Source organism: Amphiura filiformis, chromosome 3 (assembly GCF_039555335.1).
Source record: "Amphiura filiformis chromosome 3, Afil_fr2py, whole genome shotgun sequence".
NCBI classification, from domain to species: Eukaryota; Metazoa; Echinodermata; class Ophiuroidea; order Amphilepidida; family Amphiuridae; genus Amphiura; species Amphiura filiformis.
The window spans coordinates 64,941,049-64,954,919 of NC_092630.1; positions in this window are offsets into that span (position 1 = coordinate 64,941,049).

Genomic DNA, 13,871 nt, shown 5'->3' on the forward strand with positions numbered 1-13,871 from the left:
TGTTTTACATTATTTTCTCTAAATTTTCACTTCATCACGTCTTTCTAGTACATTAGTCCTGATCAGAAAGTTTAAAGCGATATTATAGACTCATCACTTTCCGCATCTACAAGTTTCTATCTACTGAAGATAGCATTTAAAACCTCATCCCGATTCCTCACATCTTTCTACTCTAGAAGTAATGTTTTACATTATTTTCTCTCAATTTTCACTTTATCACGTTGCGGCTAATTTTGTCTTTCAAGTACATTGGTCTCCATTAGAAAGTTTAAAGCGATATTACAGACTCATCACTTTTCGCCTCTACATGTTTCTCTGTTTTTATCTCTTTTTTTTTCTAATAAGAATGCTGATTTTTTTTAATGCGCGCAGAGCAGCCGGGGCGTTTTAGGATTTTTTCGCTATCCACTGAAGTAAAGTTTTACATTATTTTCTCTAAATGTTCACTTCATCACATCTTTCTAGTACACTTATAGTCCTGATCAGAAAGTTTAAAAGGATATTATAGACGCGTCACTTTCCGCATCTACATATTGCTATCTTTTGAAGATAGCATACTGAAGATAGCATTTAAAATCTCATCCCGATTCAGCACATCTTTCTACTCTAGAAGTAATGTTTTACATTATTTTCTCTCAATTTTCACTTTATCACGTTGCGGCTAATTTTGTCTTTCAAGTACATTGGTCTCCATTAGAAAGTTTAAAGCGATATTACAGACTCATCACTTTTCGCCTCTACATGTTTCTCTGTTTTTATCTCTTTTTTTTCTAATAAGAATGCTGATTTTTTTTAATGCGCGCAGAGCAGCCAGGGCGTTTTAGGATTTTTTCGCTATCCACTGAAGATAGCATTTAGAATATCATCCCGATTCGTCACATCTATCTACTGAAGATAGCATTTAGAATCTCATCCCGATTCATCACATCTTTTTACTCTAGAAGTAATGTTTTTCATAATTTTCTCTTAATTTCCACTTCATCACGTAGCGGCTATTTTGTTCTTTCTAAACATCAATCCCGATCAGAAAGTTTAAAATGATATTAGAGACTCGTAACTTTCCGCATCTACATGTTTCTCTTTTTTTACCTCTTTTTTCTGATAGGAATCCTGATTTTTGAAGGCGCGCTATCTACTGAAGATATAGCATTTAGAATCTCATCCCGATTCATCACATATTTCTACTCTAGAAGTATAATGTTTTACCTTATTTTCTCTGAATTTTCACTTCATCACGTCTTTCTAGTACATTAGTCCTGATCAGAAAGTTTAAAGTGATATTATAGACTCATCACTTTCCCCATCTACAAGTTTCTATCTACTGAAGATAGCATTTAAAATCTCATCCCGATTCATCACATATTTCTACTCTAGAAGTATACATTTTCACTTCATCACGATGCGGCTAATTTTGTCTTTCTCATACATTTATAGTCCCGATTAGAAAGTTTTTAGCGATATTACAGACTCATTACTTTCCGCATCTACATGTATGTTTCTCTGTTTTTGCCTCTTTTTTTCTGATAGGAAACCTGATTTTTGAAGGCGCGCAGAGCAGCCGGGCGTCTAATGATTTTTTTTTCGCTATCTACTGAAGATAGCATTTGGAATCTCATCCCGATTCCTCACATATTTTTACTCTGGAAGTAATGATTTACATCATTTTCTCTAAATTTTCACTTCATCACGTTGCGGCTAATTTTGTCTTTCTAGTACATTAGTCCCGATTAGAAAGTTTAAAACGATATTAGAGACTCGTAACTTTCCGCATCTACATGTTTCTCTGTTTTTACCTCTTTTTTCTGATAGGAATCCTGATTTTTGAAGGCGCGCTATCTACTGAAGATAGCATTTAGAATCTCATCCCGATTCATCACATATTTCTACTCTAGAAGTATAATGCTTTACATTATTTTCTCTGAATTTTCACTTCATCACGTCTTTCTAGTACATAAGTCCTGATCAGAAAGTTTAAAGCGATATTATAGACTCATCACTTTCCGCATCTACAAGTTTCTATCTACTGAAGATAGCATTTAAAATTTCATCCCGATTCATCACATATTTCTACTCTAGAAGTAATGCTTTACATTATTTTCTCTAAATTTTCACTTCATCACGTCTTTCTAGTACATTAGTCCTGATCAGAAAGTTTAAAGTGATATTATAGACTCATCACTTTCCCCATCTACAAGTTTCTATCTACTGAAGATAGCATTTAAAATCTCATCCCGATTCATTACATCTTTCTACTCTAGAAGTAATGTTTTATATTATTTTCTCTAAATGTTCACTTCATCACGATGCGGCTAATTTTGTCTTTCTAATATATTAGTCCCGATTAGAAAGTTTTAAGCGATATTACAGACTCATCATGCACTTTCCGCATCTACATGTTTCTCTGTATTTACCTGCTTTTTTCTAATAGCAATGCCGATTTTTTAATGCGCGCATAGCAGCCGGGCGTTTTAGGATGTTTTTGCTATCTACTGAAGATAGCATTTAGAATCTCATCCCGATTCATCACACATTTTTACTTTGGAAGAATGATTTACATCATTTTGTCTAAATTTTCACTTCATCACGTTGCGGCTAATTTTGTCTTTCTAGTATGCATTAGTCCCGATCAGAAAGTTTAAAGCGATATTACAGACTCCTCACTTTCCGCCTCTACATGTTTTTCTGTTTTTATCTCTTTTTTCCTAATATAATAAGAATGCTGATTTTTGAAGGCGCGCAGAGCAGCCGGGCGTTTTTGGATTTTTTCGCTATCTACTGAAGATAGCATTTAGAATCTCATCCCGATTCATCACATATTTCTGCTCTAGAAGTAATGCTTTACATTATTTTCTCTAAATTTTCACTTCATCATGTCTTTCTAGTACATTAGTCCTGATCAGAAAGTTTAAAGCGATATTATAGACTCATCACTTTCCCCATCTACAAGTTTCTATCTACTGAAGATAGCATTTAAAATCTCATCCCGATTCCTCACACCTTTCTACTCTCGAAGTAATGTTTTACATTATTTTCTCTACATTTTCACTTCATCACGATGCGGATAATTTTGTCTTTCTAATATATTAGTCCCGATTAGAAAGTTTAAAGCGATATTACAGACTCACCACTTTCCGCATCTACATGTTTCTCTGTTTTTACCTGTTTTTTTCTCTAATAGCAATGCCGATTGGTTTTAATGCATGCGCTCATAGCAGCCGGGGCATTTTAGGATTTTGTTGCTATCTACTGAAGATAGCATTTAGAATCTCATCCCGATTCATCACATCTTTCCAGAGTTGTAACGAGTCAAGTAATTTCATGGTCGAGTCGAGTCATTTCTTGCAATATCTCGAGTCGAGTCGAGTCAAATGACTCGAGTCACTGTACAATCTCTATGGGGAATATTTGAAAATCCGAGTCGAGTCATTTCATTTTTGAAAAGTCGAGTCTCGAGTCATGACTCGTTACAAGTCTGCATCTTAGAAAGTTTTAAGAGATATTACAGACTCATCACTTTCCGCATCTACATGTTTCTCTGTATTTACCTGCTTTTTTCTAATAGCAATGCCGATTTTTTAATGCGCGCATTTTGCTATCTACTGAAGATAGCATTTAGAATCTCATCCCGATTCATCACACATTTTTACTTTGGAAGTAATGATTTACATCATTTTGTCTAAATTTTCACTTCATCACGTTACGGCCAATTTTGTCTTTCTAGTACATTAGTCCCGATTAGAAAGTTTAAAGCGATATTACAGACTCCTCACTTTCCGCCTCTACATGTTTTTCTGTTTTTATCTCTTTTTCCCTAATAAGAATGCTGATTTTTGAAGGCGCGCAGAGCAGCCGGGGCGTTTTTGGATTTTTCGCTATCTACTGAAGATAGCATTTAGAATCTCATCCCGATTCATCACATATTTCTGCTCCAGAAGTAATGCTTTACATTATTTTCTCTAAATTTTCACTTCATCACGTCTTTCTAGTACATTAGTCCTGATCAGAAAGTTTAAATCAATCAATCAATCAATCCCTGAAACTTATATAGCGCCTAAAACCAAGAAAACTTGCACTAAGGCGCTGGACACATACTAAAGATCATCAAATGCAAACAAATGAAAAGAAATACATACATAATATCAATTCAAAATATACACAATTACAAAGAAAGTTAATGCTTATACGCAATTCCAAACAGGTGATGTTTAACCAGTTTCTTAAAAATGACAATGGATTCTGCATTTCTGATGTGTTTGGGCAGTTTGTTCCAGATGCGGGGTCCATAGCAAGAGAAAGACCTGTCCGCGAATGTTGAATGTTGAGTTCTTTGTTCAATGAATAGTGTTGCTGATGTTGTGGAGCGAAGGCGTCTGCGACCAGTTTGTTCATGAAGCATATCAGAAATGTAATCCGGAGTTTGTTTGTGAGAAGATTTGTAAACGAGGACCAGGATTTTAAAATCAACTCGTTGCTTAATGGGTAACCAGTGCATGTCAATGAGATAATTTGTGATGGAGTCATACTTGCGTTTCCTGGTAATTAGGCGTGCAGCAGTGCGCTGGATATTTTGAAGACGCTTGAAAAGTGTTTCGCTGATGCCGACAAGTAAACTATTACAATAGTCGAGCCTTGAGGTGACAAGAGTGTGAATGGCGAGTTTGGTAGATTCGGTGGTTAGCATTTTACGAGCACGTCCAATGTTAATCAGCTGGAAATTGGCAGATTTTGCAATATTAGCCACCTGCGCAGACATAGTCATGCTGCGGTCAAACATGACCCCAGGTTCTTTACGGGATTACCCAGAACAGGGATATCAATGCCAGCGATATTCACAGATGAAAGATTGAACTTGGCAAGCTGAGCGTGGAAACCAAACACAATGACTTCGGTTTTTTCGGCATTGAGTTTCAAGAAATTATGAGACATCCATGTCTGAACCTCGTTAACACATTGCTCAAGTGTTGCCACAGCACTTTTCACACCGTCAGCTGATGTAGGACAGATGGAAACATATATCTGAGTGTCGTCAGCGTATATGTGTAGTTTCATGCCATACTTGCGAATGACCGAGCCAATGGGGAGAATGTAAATTAAAAATAGGAGCGGTCCGAGTACCGACCCCTGTGGCACGCCATAGCGGAGGAACTGTAGGTTGGAGAAAGTTCCATTAATGCACACGCGTTGCGTCCTATTTGACAAATATGACTTGAACCAGTCAAAAGTAACATTATTGATACCGAGGATGTCTCGGAGTCTTGTGAGTAACACCATATGATCAATGGTGTCGAATGCACTACTGAGATCGAGCAGCAGAAGTATGGTGACACCTTGCATTTCCATAGCCCACAAGATATCATTGTGGACCTTAATCAAAGCTGTTTCTGTGCTGTGAAACTGTTTGTATGCTGACTGAAGGGGCTCGTGAAGGTGGTGTTTGGACATATGATCAGTCAACTGTTTTGCAATTACACGCTCAAGCACTTTGGAAATGTAAGGAAGGTTACTCACAGGACGGTAGTGTTTAAGTATATTGTGGTCCAGATTGTGTTTCTTGAGCAAAGGTATTACGATAGCAGATTTCAGAGGATCTGGGACCACACCTTCCTCTAAGGACATGTTAATGATGGATGTTATTGCTGGCATAAGAGCATCCAACTGTTGCTTGACCAACCAAGAAGGGAGAGGGTCAAGCAGACAAGAAGGGCATGGAGATTTGATAATTATCTCCTTAACGTGAGCTTCGGACACAGTGGTGAAATTGTTCCACAGTAAGTTCCTCTGCAGCTGATTGGAATTTGCAGCATCTGACCCACCAGATGGTAAATTAGATCTGATAGTCACAATCTTAGACATGACGAAGTCCGCAAATTGGTTTACTAAGACACCAGGACAGTCATGATCAGGAAACTTAGAAGGTTGCTTATTGTGAAGGATGTCACCGATGATTGAGAACATAGTCTTGAAATCATTGCCACAGTCCACAATATTGTTGTTATAGAAAGTGCATTTGGCAAGATAGAGAGAACTGTTGTATTTATTTCGGATTGCTTTGAAGATCTCAAAGTCAACAGTTAAGCCACTTACAATCCACTTTCGTTCAGCCCTTCTTCGATCTCTTTTCATCTGGTGTAGAGAATCCGAAAACCAGGGCTGTTGAATTCTGGGCATCACAGATCGTGTACGGGGTGGTGCATGTTGGTCTAACAAACAGGAAAGTGTTTCATTATACTGGTTAACAGCGTCAGTGACATTGGAAGCAGGAGAGGTAGATAAATCAGATGTGACAATGTCCTCTTTGAAAGCGACCGGGTCAATTGATCTGAATTTCCTGGCTGTTATTAGTTTCTGGGGTGGTTTGGCTTATCAAGGTGCAGGATACAGGAAATGAGCGCATGATCTGATATTAAGTCATGGACGTGAGTGGATCTTACTAGATTGTCCATTTCGCGAGAAATGACAACATCAAGAGTGTGGCCACATCGGTGAGTGGGGCCAACAACAGACTGGATCAGACCCAGACTGTCAGTTAAGTCAACAAATCTCCTCGTATCATGGTCGTCACTCACATCAAGATGAAGGTTCAGGTCTCCAACAAGCACCAATTCGCCCTTGGAGATGGCATAGTCTTGAAGAAATGGTGAAAACTCCTCAAAGAACATTCCAGCAGTAAGACGATTTACGGGGACGGTAGGGTCTATAAATGGTAACCAGAGTGAAACATCTCGATCCACTGGTAAACACGATGTCACAGTACTCAAAACTCTTAATGCGACGATTGCTATTGTCAGATTTAGAAGCAACATTTAAGCCTTTCTTGAACACTACAGCGACCCCTCCATGGGGATCACCCCCTCCTCGGGGTACATTAAATATATCATAGCCAGGTGGAGTAAGTGTGGATACATAAAAGTCATCAGATTCATCACCAGCCATCCAGGTCTCTGTGAGAGCAAATATATCAATGTCATGCTCAACAAGCAAGTCAGTGACGATAACCTTAGTTGATTTAGTTTTGACAGACTGGCAGTTAAGGGAAAAGAGAGACAATCCATTTGAAGATTGAAGATGTATCTATAGGCCTTGATAGTTTATGCCTATACTTTTTGCCACCTTTCTTTCCTCTTCTTGTGGGTGTAAATCTTGAGATTCCCAATGAGAAAATAGTGTCAAACACAGGCTTTGGAAGTGAATGATGAAACACTTTCATTGATTGATAGGAGAAAGTCTCTTGAGTAAGCCATTGAGTTAATAGGTACTTGAGTAGATTGATCCATGATCCATGGGTGATCATTAGCAAGTTCTGTCCAAACAAGTAGTGATGCTATTATATGTAGGCAAATCCAAGCTCCAATACATACCAACACATGCATAGTGTTTAATGATGGTACAGATCAAATACACAGTGATGAAAAATCCAAAATGAAAAATTAAATATTTGAAGCGTGATCACCCAAAACACAACACAAATATAGGTCCATAAAGTCTCTGATGAAACTGAAGCAAGATGATATAACTTTCAAGCAGTGTATGTGTCTTGTGCCTGTTTAAATGATGGTAAAAGACAGAGCACATGAGAGTGCAGCCTCACAGCGCACATCATCAAATCAAACTTAAATCGATATTATCACTTTCCGCATCTACAAGTTTCTATCTACTCATTACAACAAGTTAACATGGGCAAGAGGACAAACTATAATTAGCTGATACCCCAATGCTTAATTTACATATAGCCAATCATAGTGCACTGCTGTTTCAGTAGTAATGAATAAACAACAGTTGTTGGTTGAGCTATCACGCATTGACCTGATGTGACCCCATGCGAGTAATCAATTTCGTATGTAAATGAGATAGAGAGGATCGCAAAGCGCATGCACATCTATCAGACTGCTGTGGCAACGCACAAGCAAATGAGGAGAAACTACAATCATTATTTGGGGAGGGTGATGTAATTCGTGATGCCCTCGTCCCACGCATGTTATTGCAAAAACGCAAATAAATGGAATATTTTTCTTCTTTAATATCTGTTCGTAAATTGTAAAGGCCTACGGAAAAGAAAACCAATAAACAGCATTTCCAAAATACAAAAACTAGGCCTATAAAACCCCGGTATAAAACATCAAGTCCGGCCATTAATAACATTGTATCGTGTATTTACAGTAAATGAATATTTTATTTAGTTTATATTCACAGATTTTATTTCAACGTAATATTTCCCAAATTTTAAAACCTAATTTTGGAATACTGATAATAATTCATTAGTCCTAAAGTAAGTCACGATGCACGGAAAAAGAGAATAAAAACCAGGAAAAAATCGCTTTAAACTATCAGTGAATATTATAGTACCATTAAAAATTGCACGAAAAGCGATATAAAAGAAACCCCAATTGAAAATGCGTTCACCCAGATCCCATTGTGTATATAATGACGTCATGCCATTCATAACGTAACTATCACGCCCTGCACGGTGGGTCATTAGCATGTTATTTGATGGAATGTTTGAGATCGAAAGATGCCTATGAATATTGGACAGGTACCTATGGTAAAAATATGTCGAATGCCTTGATATTTGGCTCGAATGTGCTTTAGGGTCGACAGGAACTATTGGGCGTGTTACTATGACTATAGAGTACATGAGTGACACATAAATCGACTCTGGCCGCTGAGGTCTTGCTTCATCGATGGGTAGTTCTCATAGCATGTGTTTTCAATGGAACTTGACCGGAACAGAGGGTGGCGAGTTGTAAAAGTTATAGGTTTCGAAGCAATGGGTACATGCATATTTTTTTCACAAAAGAATACATGTTTGGTATTGATGGTTAGAGGAAATATTGAATTTACATAGGAAACAGTTACTTTATCAAAATTTTTTTTTTTTTGGAACAGGAGATTCTCAAAAACGGGGTACATGCATTTAGCCCATACCAAGCTATGCATGAAATACGGCGTGTTATTGACAATGTGTTTTGCATTGAAGGATGTCCATTTACTTGTTGTAATGTGAAGATAGCATTTAAAATCTCATCCCGATTCATCACATATTTCTACTCTAGAAGTAATGCTTTACATTATTTTCTCTAAATTTTCACTTCATCACGTCTTTCTAGTACATTAGTCCTGATCAGAAAGTTTAAAGCGATATTATAGACTCATCACTTTCAGCATCTACACACTTAAAACTACGGGGTCAAAAAATGACCCAAACGGGGTCATTTTTGACCCCAGCATAGTTATCAACTAAACACCATACCACTAACGGGGTCATTTTGACCCCATTGGTCGGGGTCATTGCAATGACTACGTATTTGGGTCAAATAGTAACCCCATTGGGGTCAAAATATTACCACATTTTGGGGTCAAATGAAATGACCCTTCAAAAGGGTTGCCTTATTGGGTTACTTAATGACCTCATTTCGGGGTCAAATGAAATGACCCATTTGAAAGGGTTGTTTTATAGGGTTACTCAATAACCACATTTAGGGGTTGTTTGGATTTTTTTAGTAGGCCTATGGTCATGCTGGTCCCACCAGGACATAAGTGTGTTTCTGCACAGAGAAAGCATTACATAAACAGCAAACTGCAAAATGCATCTGTGTATCACACTCACACACAGTCAGTTATCGCCTATGACAGTTCACGTATTATAAGCTTACATGATATAAGCTTATAACAACTGCAACCAAGACACCAGCTACGACAGCATGAAATTGGAATGAATCTGCGTGCATAGACAAGGGTCTATGCATCCTTGCAGTCTCACTTTTCAACTAACTTTTCATATTCCATCATGCAGACAAGCACACACGACAATCCGCTGAGCTGCACAATCAGAACAAATATGGCGCTGATGTGACCATGTGAGCCGATGCACACCGTGTGTGCAAATAGTTCCGAAATGCAAGTCATTATAAAGTTGACAAATTGGGTAACTTCGGTCAAAAAATTAGTTTTATTTATTAATCAACAAACATTAATTGCAGCTCATGTTTAAACTCATTTATGATTGAGATTTTCAAAGCGGAAGATTGAAACTGATATCAATGCGCGACGGTATCGGCAAAATGACCACTAAGTTTTTGACCACGTTCGTCGTGGCTAAAATGACCTCGTGAATGTGGTCAAATTAAAACAGTACAACCCCCTTGAAGGTTCAAAACAACCCCAAACGTGGTCAATTCAAAATGACCACGGAAAATATAACCCCGTAGTTTTTAGTGTGTACAAGTTTCCATCTGCTGAAGATAGCATTTAAAATCTCATCCCGATTCCTCACATCTTTCTACTCTAGAAGTAATGTTTTACATTATTTTCTCTAAATTTTCACTTCATCACGATGCGGCTAATTTTGTCTTTCTCATACATTAGTCCCGATTAGAAAGTTTAAAGCGATATTACAGACTCATTACTTTCCGCATCTACATGTTTCTCTGTTTGTACCTGTTTTTTTTCTAATAGCAATGCCGATTTGTTTTAATGCGCTCATAGCAGCCGGGGCATTTTAGGATTTTATTACAGACTCGTCACTTTCCGCATCTACATGTTTCTCTGTTTTTACCTCTTTTTTCTGATAGGAATCCTGATCTTTGAAGGCGCACAGAGCAGCCGGGGCGTCTAATGATTTTTTGTTCGCTATCTACTGAAGATAGCATTTATAATCTCATCCCGATTCATCACGTATTTTTACTCTGGAAGTAATGATTTACATCATTTTCTCTAAATTTTCACTTCATCACGTTGCGGCTAATTTTGTCTTTCTAGTACATTAGTCCCGATTGAAAGTTTAAAGCGATATTACAGACTCATCACTTTCCGCCTCTACATGTTTTTCTGTTTTTATCTCTTTTTTTTTTCCTTATATGAATGCTGATTTTTGAATGCGCGCAGAGCAGCCGGGGCGTTTTTGGTTTTTTTCGCTATCTACTGAAGATATAGCATTTAGAATCTCATCCCGATTCATCACATCTTTTTACTCTAGAAGTAATGTTTTACATTATTTTCTCTTAATTTCCACTTCATCACGTAGCGGCTATTTTGTTCTTTCTAGTACATCAATCCCGATCAGAAAGTTTAAAACGATATTACAGACTCATCACTTTCCGCATCTACATGTTTCTCTGTTTTTACCTCTTTTGTTCTGATAGGAATCCTGATTTTTGAAGGCGCGCAGAGCAGCCAGGGCGTCTAATGATTTTTTTCGCTATCTACTGAAGATAGCATTTAGAATCTCATCCCGATTCATCACATATTTCTACTCTAGAAGTAATGCTTTACATCATTTTCTCTAAATTTTCACTTCATCACGTTGCGGCTAATTTTGTCATCATTAGTCCCGATTAGAAAGTTTTAAGCGATATTACAGACTCATTACTATCCGCATCTAGGCCTACATGTTTCTCTGTTTTACCTCTTTTTTCTAATATATGAATTATGAATGCTGATTTTATTAATGCGCGCAGAGCAGCCGGAGGTGTTTTAGGATTCTTTTTTGCTATCGACTGAAGATAGCATTTAGAATCTCATCCCGATTCATCACATATTTCTACTCTAGAAGTAATGCTTTACATTATTTTCTCTAAATTTTCACTTCATCACGTCTTTCTAGTACATTAGTCCTGATCAGAAAGTTTAAAGCGATATTATAGACTCATCACTTTTCGCATCTACAAGTTTCTATCTGCTGAAGATAGCATTTAAAATCTCATCCCGATTCATCACATATTTCTACTCTAGAAGTAATGCTTTACATTATTTTCTCTCAATTTTCACTTTATCACGATACGGCTAATTTTGTCTTACATATTAGAAAGTTTTAAGCGATATTACAGACTCATTACTTTCCGCATCTACATGTTTCTCTGTTTTACCTTTTTTTCTAATATATGAATGGTGATTTTTTTTAAATGCGTGCAGAGCAGCCGGAGGTATTTTAGGATTCTTTTTGCTATCTACTGAAGATAGCATTTAGAATCTCATCCCGATTCATCACATATTTCTACTCTAGAAGTAATGCTTTTACAATATTTTCTCTAAATTTTCACTTCATCACGTCTTTCTAGTACATTCGTCCTGATCAGAAAGTTTAAAGCGATATTATAGACTCATCACTTTCCGCATCTACAAGTTTCTATCTACTGAAGATAGCATTTAAAATCTCATCCCGATTCAGCACATCTTTCTACTCTAGAAGTAATGTTTTACATTATTTTCTCTCAACACTTTATCACGATGCGGCTAATTTTGTCTTTTCAATACATTAGTCCCAATTAGAAAGTTTTAAGCGATATTACAGACTCACCACTTTCCGCATCTACATGTTTCTCTGTTTTTACCTGTTTTTTCCCCTAAAAGTAATGCCGATTTGTTTTAATGCGCTCATAGCAGCCGGGCGTTTTAGGATTTTGTCGCTATCTACTGAAGATAGCATTTAGAATCTCATCCCGATTCATCACATCTTTCTATATACTCTAAAAGTAATGTTTTACATTATGTTCTCTACATTTTGACTTCATCACGTCTTTCTAGTACATTCGTCCTGATCAGAAAGTTTAAAGCGATATTATAGACTCATCACTTTCCGCATCTACATGTTTCTATCTACTGAAGATAGCATTATATTTGGAATCTCATCCCGATTCATCACGTCTTTCTACTCTAGAAGTAATGTTTTAGCAGCTAATTTTGTCTTTCTAGTACATTAGTCCTGATCAGAAAGTTTAAAGCGATATTATAGACTCATCACTTTCCCCATCTACAAGTTTCTATCTACTGAAGATAGCATTTAAAATCTCATCCCGATTCATCACATATTTCTACTATAGAAGTAATGCTTTACATTATTTTCTCTAAATTTTCACTTCATCAGGTCTTTCTAGTACATTAGTCCTGATCAGAAAGTTTAAAGCGATATTATAGACTCATCACTTTCCGCATCTACATGTTTCTCTGTTTGTACCTGTTTTTTTTTCTAAAAGTAATGCCGATTTGTTTTAATGCGCTCATAGCAGCCGGGGCATTTTAGGATTTTGTCGCTATCTACTGAAGATAGCATTTAGAATCTCATCCCGATTCATCACATCTTTCTATACTCTAAAAGTAATGTTTTACATTATTTTCTCTACATTTTGACTTCATCACGTCTTTCTAGTACATTAGTCCTGATCAGAAAGTTTAAGGTGATATTATAGACTCATCACTTTCCGCATCTACAAGATTCTATCTACTGAAGATAGCATTTAAAATCTCATCCCGATTCATCACATATTTCTACTCTAGAAGTAATGCTTTACCTTATTTTCTCTGAATTTTCACTTCATCACGTCTTTCTAGTACATTAGTCCTGATCAGAAAGTTTAAGGTGATATTATAGACTCATCACTTTCCGCATCTACAAGATTCTATCTACTGAAGATAGCATTTAAAATCTCATCACGATTCAGCACATCTTTCTACTCTAGAAGTAATGTTTTATATTATTTTCTCTAACTTTCCACTTCATCACGTATAGCGGCTATTTTGTTCTTCGTACATCAATCCCGATCAGAAAGTTTAAAGCGATATTACAGATTCATCACTTTCCGCATCTACATGTTTCTCTGTTTTTACCTCCTTTTTTTCTAATAGCGATGCCGATTTTTAAATTTTTAATGCGTACAGAGCAGCCGGTGGCGTTTTAGGATTTGTTCGCTATCTACTGAAGATAGCATTTAGATTCTCATCCCGATTCATCACATCTTTCTACTCTGGAAGTAATGTTTTACATTATTTTCTCAAAATTTTCACTTCATCACGTAGCGGCTATTTCTTTCTATGACATCAATCCCGATCAGAAAGTTTAAAGCGATATTACAGACTCATTACTTTCCGCATCTACATGT